Genomic DNA, 12,668 nt, shown 5'->3' on the forward strand with positions numbered 1-12,668 from the left:
TGGGTGGGTGTGTTTTTGAATTAAAGGCAGAAACCACAAAACCAAAGCATAAGGACAGAACTGCACCCGAGGGTTCTTAAATTGTATCTAACAAAAGAAAGGATTAACATAATGTTCACAATAATCATTGCTCAAGCACAAAGGAGTAACAGGAGTCCTCCTAGCATCCTACTATAGCTTGTTTTTTTTCAGGTAGTTCCAGGATCTAAACCTGAGTTCATTGGTAAATAACATACAAGTCTCCATTGGTGCTTTTTCATTAGTGATTGGTTCTTTTACCTGATGTAGTACAGTAATAAGGGAAGTTGTGTCATGCTTACTGAAGAGGCAGCAGTTTTTAACCACAAATGAGACCAAGCTCTCTGATCACTTTCACACAGCAGTGATGTGAAGTTTCCACGAGTTGCCTTTTCTAACCTAGCATGGAGTTATGTTATTGCTCTGACATGCAAGAATGCATCTCACCACATCCTGCAAAATCTTTTGAACTCTGGGTTGAGTCAAGTCAAAACGAGCAGCAATAGGAACAGCTTTGAACATCTGCAAGAGTGCATTCTGCCACCACAGACTTATAACGTCACTGAGAATTCTGTTCTGTTCTTAATTCCATTCACAGAAATGTTTCTGCCAGAGTATTCAAGCATACCACCAAAGTAATAATACTACATTAGATGTGCAGGCAGACCTTGGGTATTGTTGCACTCATGCATTTGTTCACAACTGGACAGTTTAAGGTGATTTGGCTTGAGCACAATTTTGAGGAAAAACATCAAGGATACAGATATTTGGGGGAGGTGGGAATAAGCACTGCAGGAGTGCAAACACATGAATGTTTATTAATTTGCCGTTTGACACCTTGGAACTGGTAACATTAATATATTTATTCAGATACAGACTCCATCCCAAGTCACAATTAAAGCAAGTAAAGAACTGTTTTATCACACAAAGCATTTTGTAGTGACAGATTATAGATGGTCTTTTAACACTTAACAGAATGTGGCAATTCCGTGATTTTTTAAAATAGGAAAGTAAGCTTTTTTGGAAATCCAAATCTTTAGAGATGATGTCCGTCCAAAAATTCTAGAAGGTTGTCTACTCATAAAAAATATTAGCATTGTCTTCTTATTAAATTCCAGATCCAGATGAGATAGCCTTGCTGACAGCAAAACAATAAAGCACAATCTGGTACACATAAAATACCAAAGCCCAATTAACATAGCAAAATGTATTTCTTCCTCTCCAAAGGCAGACACTAGGCATTCAGGAGTGTTAAAAAAAAACTCCATTTGCCTTTGTTACTAAAACCCTATTCAGTCTTACCTTGGTTTTCGAACACAATGCGTTCCACAAGTCCGTTCGACTTCTGAAACCAAGGCGCGGCTTCCGACTGGCTCCCGGTTGCGCAGGCATGCCAGAAACAATAGCAGAAGCCGCATTGGACAGGCGGCTTCCAAAAAAATGTTCAAAAACTGGAACACACACTTCCGGGTTTTGATCATTTGGGAGCCAAAATGTATGAGTACAAAGGCATTTGACAACCAAGGTACGATTATGTCCTAATGAATCACCAGTTTTTCTCTCTCATATATAGGGTGAGTCCTTTAAAAGAGTCCCCATGGATACAGAGTACACATGCTCCACAGTGCCTCTTTTAAAAGACTCACCCTGTATATACCGGGTGATATTCAACTAAGTCTGACTCAAAGGAGTCTCACTTAAGCAAACTTAAGTTTATTAAGGATTATTTTAAGCAAACAAATGAGAAACCAATTTTTTTGTTTTAGCTGCTGTTATTGTGTTTTTAAATTGCTTTGTTCCATGTTACTTTATCTTCAGTGTAAGTCTAAGTGGCATGCAGACATAACTGCTGTGGAACTGATTAGAACAGTGAGCACAGTGCTATTAAATTCAACTGTAAATGCACAATTAAGACAAAAGTCCAACACAGTCATGTTTATTTCAAGAGAAAGCTTCTCAGAGATGAGGGAATTGTTAAAAAGAAAGTTGAAAAAGAAAGTTAAGAGGGTTAAATTTTCCCAGAATGCTTGGAGGTTAGCCAAAACTAGTAAGACGCCCAAGTAAAATGTACAGTACAAAGAATGAAGGATACCACAAAGTCCAAGAGGACACTAGAGTGGTTAATGAGTAAGGAAGCTGGTAGATAGTCAAGACCTTTTCTCAGGAAATGAAAGTCTTGGTCAAATAAGGGCAACAAAAGATCACAAATGGCAAAAGCACACAATAAAGAACAAAAGGAAATAATTTGAGGAATTAAACATATTTAACTATATCAGAATCTGGCAACTAACCAAGGAGGTGGTTTGACCTTTGGCTGACAAAGGAGCTACAACTGTCTTGGAGGAGAATAAGGAGATTGCAGAAAAACTCAATAAATTATTTTAATCTCTCTCTTAAACCATAGAAAATGTAAGGTAGAGATACCAATAACTGAACTGACTTTTCTAGGAAGACAGCCTAAAAATCTGAGGCAAATAGTGGTGTCAAGAGATTAAATTCTAGACCTTGCTGACAAATTTAAAAAAAATAAATCACAAAATCCTTTTGGCATCTACTCTGGCGTTTTTAACGAATGCAGAACGACCTATGCGCTCTGCCAAACACACATTAAACACAAGATTTCACCATAATTTTCAACCTATTTTGTTTGTTTGTTTTTTTTTAAATGATATTTATTGAAAATTTTAAAGTTACAAAGAAAAAAAGAAGGGAAAAACAAGAGAAAAAGAAAGACAACAATAGATAAAAGTAACAATTAAACAATACAGATCAATAGAAACCAAAATCAAAAACAAAAAACAAAACACACAATACAACACAATCAAAAAACAAAAATATACAACAAATTTAAAAACAAATCCAATATTCCCAAATCCTTAACTTTCATTAACTTATTTCATCGACCTCCTCACACCTCCCTTTTTTGTATTCTAGTTGTTAATTATCTCAGCAAATCCTTTCCATCTTTCGCAATATTCTGTCATTAAATTACCTTAATCTATTTTAACCTTATCTTACCATAAAAAACCCTAAAACTTAAAACTTAAATCTTACTTATACCGAATTCTTTTAACCATAACATATTCTTACACAATTCTTTTTAACATTTCTGCTAAAGCCACATAATTTCATTCCAACATTTTTCTAATACTCATTAATTTTACGATACTTTTATAAATAAATTTTTAAAACTTTCTTCCAATCTTCATCCATCGTCTCTTCTCCTGGTCTCGGGTTTTGTCAGTCCTTTCTGTCCCATCCATCTAGTCCATCAACCTGGTGACCTTATATCCGAGGCTCTTAGGTCTTTTCCATGTCCCTTCTGCAGGTCTTCTTCATGTTTATACCTGTACTTTACTTTGTCTTCTGCTCCTTTCACTCTGGGAGACTCCAACTTGACAATATTTTTGTCCCTTCTCGACAAGTCAGCCCCTTTTCCATAGTCAACACTGAAATCCATGTGATATTTAAAGGCATGTTTCAAGGCCCCTCCAAAATTAGGGGCCCCCACAGCTCCGAGCTCCCCCCGGCCTAAAGCCAGACTTGAAAAGTCAAAACATCTCTGCATAGGGGGGTCCATCCAGCCCCCCATCTCCAAGCCAAGCAGAACTCCATCTCTCCAAGTCTGACTCTTTCCAGGTTCATTCATCAAGTCCAACGACTCCTGTTCCTGCTGGGCCACAGCTCCCTCCATCTCTGCCACCCGAGGTCCAGCAACAGCCTCCTCCCTCATCTCATCTGTCAAAGCGCATTCCTGGATTAATTCCTGAGTGGGTTTTATATAGGTACCCACTGCCTGTCCAAAATTTCCTATCACAGCTGTCATCAAATCCATTTTCTCATGTAACTGTTCCAATAAAGCACTTGTCTTGCAAAAGGCAAGCACCAAAGCCTCTGAGCACATTCTTGTTCAAGGTTGAAGTCTGGTCCCACAATCTTTAATCTTTTACAGCTGCAAAACTCCCCAGTTCGACTTTAAAAACAGTTTCACAAGCTCCCTCTAGGGGAAGCAATTTCTATTTGTAGCTGTCTTTTTTCCTCCTTTTTTTTTTAAAAAAGGCAGATTTAGCAACAAAGTTTTCCTTTTTCAGATATTTTGTCAATATTTTGTTCCTTTTAAAAGCGAAAGGGAACAATGGAATCAATATGTTTCTATTCTTTTAACTATCTGTCAAAAACGTTTGTCCATAGTCAATGAACTTCTCCAAAACGTCTGTCTTGATGCCCCGCTCCCAGGTTCAAGATGGTGGAAAATTACCTCTCTTTACTCTCTCTTCTGCATGTTTAAACAGTCTAAAAAAAGTTCCCCCCTCTTCTCCTGCTTCCAAGGGGGGTTCAGTAATTTTAAATGATGAAAATTTAGTCCTTTACAAACGACTTTCTGAACTCTAGCTTGCCGTATCTTTGCTTCAATCTATCTACAAAAAGCGGAAGGCTGACTTCCTGTTTAGACCTTCCTGCTTTCGGTGCCTAATTAAAAAATTTTCACAGTCCAATTTTCCGTTCTACTCACGGGCAGTTGTTTGAAATCCAATTGTCCACAAGAAAAAGTCAGCGCTCTCCAGCAACAGCAATGCAGCTTCACTCCGTGAAAGAAGCAGTCGATTCAAAGAACCGTGCCACTCACCCCACGTCACTCCGGATCCCCAAAACAGGGTTTCCCCGCGAGTGGAGGTGCCAGCCGAATCCCACGTCCACAGGCTTCTCCCGCCTGTGGTTTTTGATGGGTCTCCGCCTCGCCGTGGCAGTTCAGACCCTGTTTTCCACGGAGCGGGTTCCTCCCGATCGGAGGCGCCATTGCCAGAGGCGCCAGCCCGGAAGTCCAATTTTCAACCTATTTTGAATGTGCAAATATTGTTGAAACTAGTTTTCTTCAATAATCTATGCAAATTCCTAATGAAGTGAGCATTTTAACAAGTTATATTTCGTAGTCATACAAGTAATTGATTTTTATTTTTTTAATCACCATAAAATTACTAGATGGCAGGGCTTTTCTTCTAGGAAAAAAAAGGCGCCAAGTACAGTTGTCAAACGTAATCCATTCCGGAAGACTGATCAACAACTGAGGCACAATTGCCAGTCGGCAATTGCAATCGAGAAAATGGAGAAACATGCTTCAGAAGCCATTTGACTTCCGAGGCGCATTTTAAAACTGACTTCCGAGGCTAAATCACTTCTGGGTTGTTGGCGTTCGACAGCCGAAATGTTTGACTTCCAAAGTGTTCAACAACCGAGGTTGCACTGTACTAAGTACCCTTGAGTACCCCCAGAAAGAAAGCACTGCTGAACGTTATAACTGGAAGCATTGTATACGCTAGGACAATCTGCTCCAGAAAGTATTTTCCATTTCATTCTCCTTAAAAGTTTAAAACCTAAGGGAACAAGTTACTATCTTCTGCTGGAGTAAAAGTAAATGAATCAGTACTTCACAATAACAGCATGCCTACTTGTTATTCCAAAGCTTTAAAATTCAAAGCACCCAGCACACTACCAGTGCTAAATAAATTGTTGTAAAAGCTGTGAATAGGGTGGCATGTTTAATAACAAACTGCAGGCAATGAGATAGTAAGATCCTGATTTTTTCTGGCCGAGGAAAGACATGTAAAGACTTTGCATTTCCTCCCCACCCTCTCCAAAGAAAAAGAATCTAAGGGGGGTTTTTTCCATTCTTGAACAAGGAAGGGAAACTTGTGGTCCTCCAGATATTGCTATGCTACAACTTCCATCATCCCTGACCACTAGCCATGCTCGCTGGGACTATTGGAAATATAGTAATATCTGAAGGTTCACAAGCTCCCCAGGGACGCGCATGGTGCTGTGCGTTAAACCTAGGACATGCTGATCAGAAGGTTGGCGGTTTGAATCCCTGCGACAGGGTGAGCTCCCGTTGCTTGGCCCCTGCTCCTGCCAACCTAGCAGTTCGAAAGCACATCAAAGTGCAAGTAGATAAATAGGTACCGCTCCGGCGGGAAGGTAAATGGGATTTCCGTGCGCTGCTCTGGTTCGCCAGAAGTGGCTTAGTCATGCTGGCCACATGACCCGGAAGCTGTACACCGGCTCCCTCGGCCAATAAAGCGAGATGAGCGCCGCAACCCCAGAGTCGGCCACGACTGGACCTAATGGTCAGGGGTCCCTTTACCTTTTACCTTTACAAGCTCCCCATCCCTGAACTAGAATGTAGAGAACATGGGCAGAACAGGTATTTCCCCCCTTATAAATACAAGGCAGTACAGGCTACTTGGCTTATATACTCACCAAGCATGTTTATGTGGTGAGCTCTTTTACTTATACAAATCCTTTTACTTGTGACCATCCACAATTTAAATATCAGCACACTTAAATATTCTGGGCAACAACTCAGCCCACTAAAAATATTTTTTCCAAGTACATATAGTTGCATCAAGAATAATTACACTCTAGAGCATGTTATCAGTAGGAGATAATTGGTTTCCTTGGGTATAAGCCAAAAAGCTAAGTGCCTTCAAATCCCCAGGAACAATAACCGGCCTTTTGTTGTTCCATTTGGAAGTTCTCACTTGATAGCATTTGGGGTTTGCTTTCAATGCTCTTTAACCATGTCTTGTACACAACATCAGGTGAAAAGACCAACATTTTAAAAGCCCTTACTCAGGAGGCAGTCCTGTGAATTTTAGCAGGATTTTCTCGTGAATAAGGGAGTTCGTGTCTTTAGTCTCAAAATTAACCATCAAAATAAAAAGGCTTATAGTAGGAGGAGTGTAACATGGGAATCATTGAAATACCTTTTCAGCAGATCTAACCCATGCTCCAGTGACCTGAGTCTAAAATGGTTTGCTGGCGGGTAACAACGAATTCAGAAATTTGGAGGGCTCTGGTCTTGCTTTTAAGCAATATCTAAACTTCTAAGATCCCTGCAATGCAGGACTAAGCAGCTGTCCCATGCAAGGGTCGAACCTGCAACCTTGGCATTATTAGACCACACATGTACTTCTTTCAAGAATCCGAGATCAGTGAACACAGAGAAAGACTGTGGCTCAGCGGCAGAACATCTGCTTAGCATGCAGAAAGTCCCAGGTTCAATCCCCAGCATTTCCAGGAAAGGCTGGAACTTGAATCTGTGATGAAAGCTGTAGCTTCAACAAGGATGTCCAGGTCTGATGGTTCCTTAGGATCATCAATATATATGAAGATTTGCTGGTAGGATAGATGGGGGTGGCAGCTCTCCTTCCTCCATATCTGAGGAGACCTCAGGTTTCATGTCTGGGCAGGGCCGAACCCTGACATAAACTTGCACACAGTGTTTAAAGCAACAGCACTTTCACAGAGACAGATTGGCAACTATTATTATATCATTGTTAACTGAAATCCATACAGAAACAGAAAATAAACCTTTGCAAATACATTTCTCAATCATGTGTCTGCAAATGTGAGTGCTAAGGGGAAGGCCTCTTCTATTGGTACAGTCAAACCTTGTATACCTTGGCCCCTTAATATTTTCAGTTTATTCACAAGTTTTTCATAAATAGGGCAGAATTTCTTAAATGGGCGTAACTTTTTCATAAATAGGCCAGAATTCATCCCCACTCCCCTTCACATTTACACACACACAATGTATGAAGACCTTTGTGAAGTGACACTTTTTAGAGCCTCCTCAGAGGATGCGAGAGCATTTGTCTTAGGACGAAGGGAGGAAAACGGGCTGTTGCTATATTTGGTATTGCACTTCCAGTTATCAGTGCTCTGCAGCCAATTCCCACACAACAATGTCGGAAGCCGAATTTTCACTAACCCAGATAAAGGAAATGCTTCCAGAATCCATCAAACTGACAGCTGGCAACAGGAATGTTCAATGACTTAATAAAGCATGAGGGTGACAGAAATGAAGTCTCACATTGAGCTGGCAACTCCTTGCTGGTTTCAGTTCAGCACATTCCAATGTGCATATTGAGGAGTCCATGTACCACTTTCTTATTTTTCTTTTTTCCCCAAATAGAAAATAAAATGATTTGCAGAATGCCCGCATTCACAGTTTTCATTCCAGTAATTAAGACATCTCAGTCACTTATCTGCATGATCCTGTTGTGACGGCAAGCTTATTTCTAACCTGATTTAAAAGTTTGACATTTATTTTCTGTTCTGGCTTGTTGCCAGACCTCTTTGAGGTGTTCCCTCAAAGATGGAACAGTATACAACTCCTAATGCCAGTACAATTTTAGTCATCACTAGTACATTCATAGTAACTTTCCTATATAAGTTTGAACTGGTTTTATTTTAAAACCCTCTGTTTATACCTGGTTCCATTTTGGACAAAATCTCAGATGCCTGACTACTCCATCACTTTGAGGGAGCACAGATTTCAAAGGAAGAGGTTTAAGCATATTCTGGACACCTCATAGCTGAAGGCATTAGGTATTTAAAACTTTGGGTGGATATTGATTCCGGTCCAAAATATCTTAACTGAGGTGTAATTCTACCAAACAAAATAACTGGCATTTACATGATTTCGGGCCAGTTTCAAAAAAACAGTTGGGCCATGTTTCTGGTCTACAGTACTGAGAAGACTATATTTATCTTGAATTGAGAATTTACTCTTAAGTCAGTTAATGATCTTAAGTGCAGATAATCCTAAGGTCACAATTGAGGAAATGTTAAGAACTCTTGAACACCACAGGCTTAATAAAAATAATCAACATGTCTGTATCTACTAAGAAGAAAGTCCCGTTGAGTTCAATGGGATTGCTACCAAGTAACTCCAACCTAAGTATGTCCTTACCTGCTAGAATAATTATAACGGCCAGTGACCCTGGTTTTATCTCAGTTACAACATCAAAAGGTATTATCCTATTGTATGGAATCAAATCCTTAAAGGAATATTACCCATTCAGAACCCATATAGCAATACTCCTGAGGTCCTCTGCATCGCTTCATCACTTATTGAGCACAGCTCTTTCACTTTTACCACCGGTAACCTACCTATAAACCTAATTGATCAGCGACCAGCTTCAAGTGATTGAAAACACTTGCTTCATTACAAAAGAAGTTACATTAACATAGCAGATGACACAACACTGACCTTTCACAAGTAATGTGTCGTTCTTTAGTTTTTAGGTCGTTAAACACAATTCTGGCATGTGATATAAGTAACAAAGATGTAATTACATGCACATGTTTTTTGAGAACTCAACTCTCACTATACTTTAATGGAAGCAAGGGCCAGACAGGCCCTCGCACAGCACACAACTTCTGTTTGTGGGAAATGAGTGCAAATCCTTAGTCCTAATTGTTAGGGAGAAAAGCTTGGAAGTGAATTAGTGAAATGTGGTTTTCCCCCATAGACCTGTCTCTACTTCTGATAACTCAGAACCATTCAGCTCCATTGCAGGCTTCTAGTGGAGCACTGGCAGAAGTGTTTGAATATTGTAAATGGCTTTTTTGATCTGGTTTAATTTCTTTAACAGTAAAGGAAATATGATCAATGTCATAAGTTTGTCAAGCAAGGGGGAGACTCAGAATTATGACTGTCCCCAAATCCCTTTCAAACTCAATCCTGCCCTGGCAATATAAAGGCCTTGAACAACAACTAGTTTTACAGGAGGAACACTTTGACCATGGGGGTGAAAGGTAAAAGGCTTCTATCTCATCTCCTCAAAATGCCATTTGCAGTGGGTCACCTCGGATATTGTTAAGAGACAGTTTGCTAAGATCCTTGCAAGAATTTTGCCGACTGCAGCTAATAGAGAGATGCCTCGATAGTTTCCGCAATCAGTTCTGTCCCCTTTTTAAAAAGAGACTGATAATTTTGGCATCCCTAAAGTCTGTTGGGATCTCGTCTCTCTCCTAGATTTTTTCGATGAGCTTGTGAAGTTGCTGTGTAAGTTCAGTTTCACCCACTTTGAAGACTTCGGCAGGCATCCCATCAGGTCCGCTGGCTGTTTTTCATTTGGTTAATGAGCGACTTGCTGAGCATCAGCCTATTAGTCACCCACAAGTGGGGCATGAAAGAGCATTCGGGACCTTCTGCTGCAAGAACAACCTTCCACCAGCAAGTACCTCGACCTTCAAAGCACTTCAATGACACAGGCCCTATTGAAGTGGCTTAAATAGAAATGCTAGGATGTGCAGTGTATTAAACATGGCGATGGTTTTAAAGTCAAAGCTGGAATTTTTTTCCAATGGAAAAGTATCCGCCAAAGGCATAATGTCTATGGCTTCTTTAGGAGACCTGTTTTCTACATGCCTGCATGGTATATAGCATGTTTATTTAGAGTCCTCCAAGGTCAATGGAATTATTTCCTCATACATGGGCTTAGAATTGCAACCTTGACTGATCAAAATATAGCCTATTAAAAATTACACCTTGTAAGAAGTTAATGCATTCTGAGCTTCATTCGAACATACCCTAAAATAACAGAACACCTTCCCTTCAGATCTCAAGGAAATAAACAACTATCTGACTTTTATAAGACATCTGAAGGTAGCCTTGTATAGGGAAGATTTTAATGTGTGTGATGTTTTATTGTGTTTGATGTTTTAATTTGTTGGAAGCCACCCAAAGTGGCTGGGACAACCCAGGCAGCTGGGTGGTATATAAATTTATTATTAATAGTTATTATTTCATTGTTTCACGAACATAAGAGGAGGGACATTGCGAAAACCACTCACAGTTTAACTTTCAAACCGTGAAAGCAATGTTGTGAGGGGGGGAAATTGTGTGTGGTGTGTGTGTGTAAACAAAAATTGTATGAGAAGAAAACAAATAGGTCAGTAGAAACATCCAAGGATTTAGTCTACATCTTTCTTTCTTTTCTTATTAAATTGGGGCTTCTGGCAGGCGGCATAGCATGTGTGTTACTTTCAAAGAGAGCTTGCTGGAACACACAACACAGAACTCATTGCTGGAGGGCCGATAGCTAAACACAACAAGGTTCTTCAGGATTATGGTAACCGAGTGTCATCTGCATTTTTTCGAAGTACAATGGATAGCAGAGGTCATCTCTCAGTGAAAGAAGCTATTACTGCTCTGTGGCATTTGTTCCTGTCTCTTTGGATATGCCTTTAAGATGCAACTCTGGCTCCTTTCATTTCAGACATTTTATCTGAAATAGTAGCTGGCGCACTTGCTCTGCTCTATGGCACATTAAGCTTTGTGAGAGGCTCCAAGGCATCCATGCTCGCACACACGCATCTAGAAGTGCTCTGTAGTTAAGCATACTGCCGTTTTCAATCAGGGACTCACAAAACCCATTGTTTAACATGTTTAAACAGTATTTGGGTTAGACATTCTAGCACTGGTAAAGTCACGCCATTTCTCGGCTGGATCAAGTAGTCAAAAAAGTGTTCAAATGTGCCAGAACATTAATCAGGCTTCTGGAATTGCAATTAGGCCCAGGAAGAAGAAGGAAAGTACGGTAGTATTTAAAAACTGACTGCAGCAAGGTTTTCTAAGCTATAGCTTCAAGGTAAGGGTGAGCATGGCAGAATTCAAAGGGTTGGGTCACATACTCTGGAAACAAAGTTCTCCTTCTGCAACAGGACTTCCTCTCCTACTTCTCTCCCAGTGTGCCCTCAAAATCAGCTCCAGGGGTCTCCCAACCCTTTGGAACAAACCTTTGAAGCTGCACAGGGGGCTGCAGGGGAGAGAAGGGGCAATTCCACTTTGCAAACGGAAGTCTGTTGCCCAAATGGAACAGCAGCACCAGGAACAACCCTTTGATTGGTGCCCCAGAGCTGTTAACTTTCAATAAGGTAGAAGCATAGAATCATAGAGTTGGAAGAGACCACAAGGGCCATCGAGTCCAACCCCCTGCCAAGCAGGAAACACCATCAGAGCACTCCTGACATATGGTTGTCAAGCCTCAGTGTGTCTAATACGCTGTTTAAAGACAAAAACTCACTACCCAAAAGCACGTTGTTTTAAGCCACACCTCTTTGCAAAATGTAGTGGCAAAGGGCTGCAGTGGAGGAACAGGTAGAACCTATTGTCTTCAATCTAATGTAAATAACTAGGGATGAAGCAACAACAACAATCTATCTGTTCAAGCAAAACCCACAGTCACCTGTATTGCTGTACGGCAGTCTTCAACCTTTTCAAAACCAGAGCTCTCATTTAACCCAAACAAGCTTTGGAGACTCGTTTCTTAATCTTTTTAACCATGTACTTGTACTGCAGTAGCAACCCAGCTTAAATCAGGCTGTGGCCCAGTAGCTGGCCCCAATCTACTGGTTTGAAGACCAATGCCTTGGAACATGTTTAAGAAATGAGGAAACCTCCCCACAAGGTAAGTTGGCCATGTGTAGTCTGATAATACACAGGCTGGTTCACATTTTTGTCAACCCTGTGCAATCATAGGCAAGGCCAAGAATGGCCCTGGAGTGGTCTAGAGTAGAGGAAAGAAATCTGAGAGGAAATGCTACACATGAACGACATATCTTTCATACACCAGAGAGTATCACTAAAGTCAACTAACTGCTTATTTCCCTCTGTACACAGCAGAAGGGAGGACATTAAGAATCAGGCATTTGATTCCCTTTTAGCTCCTCTGCCTCCCTCATTTTTTCCCAAGTCCTCATTGTTAAAAGGCTTTAATTGCTTCTGAAAAAAATAAACAAAGCAAGCCTAACCGGCAAAATCAACGCATGAGTGAAAAGAAGCCTTTGTGATCACATTCACC

The 12,668-nt window shown here is 40.4% G+C and overlaps 1 protein-coding gene across 14 annotated transcripts in view; it reads right to left on the bottom strand.

The window, feature by feature from the left end:
• Window positions 1–12,668, bottom strand: part of CAMK2D (calcium/calmodulin dependent protein kinase II delta) — a 145,493-nt gene that overhangs the window by 70,053 nt on the left and 62,772 nt on the right. The gene's annotated exons all lie outside the window — the stretch shown is intronic.

This window comes from Podarcis vaucheri, assembly GCF_965113315.1.
Source record: "Podarcis vaucheri genome assembly, chromosome: 9".
In the NCBI taxonomy this organism is placed as follows: domain Eukaryota; kingdom Metazoa; phylum Chordata; class Lepidosauria; order Squamata; family Lacertidae; genus Podarcis; species Podarcis vaucheri.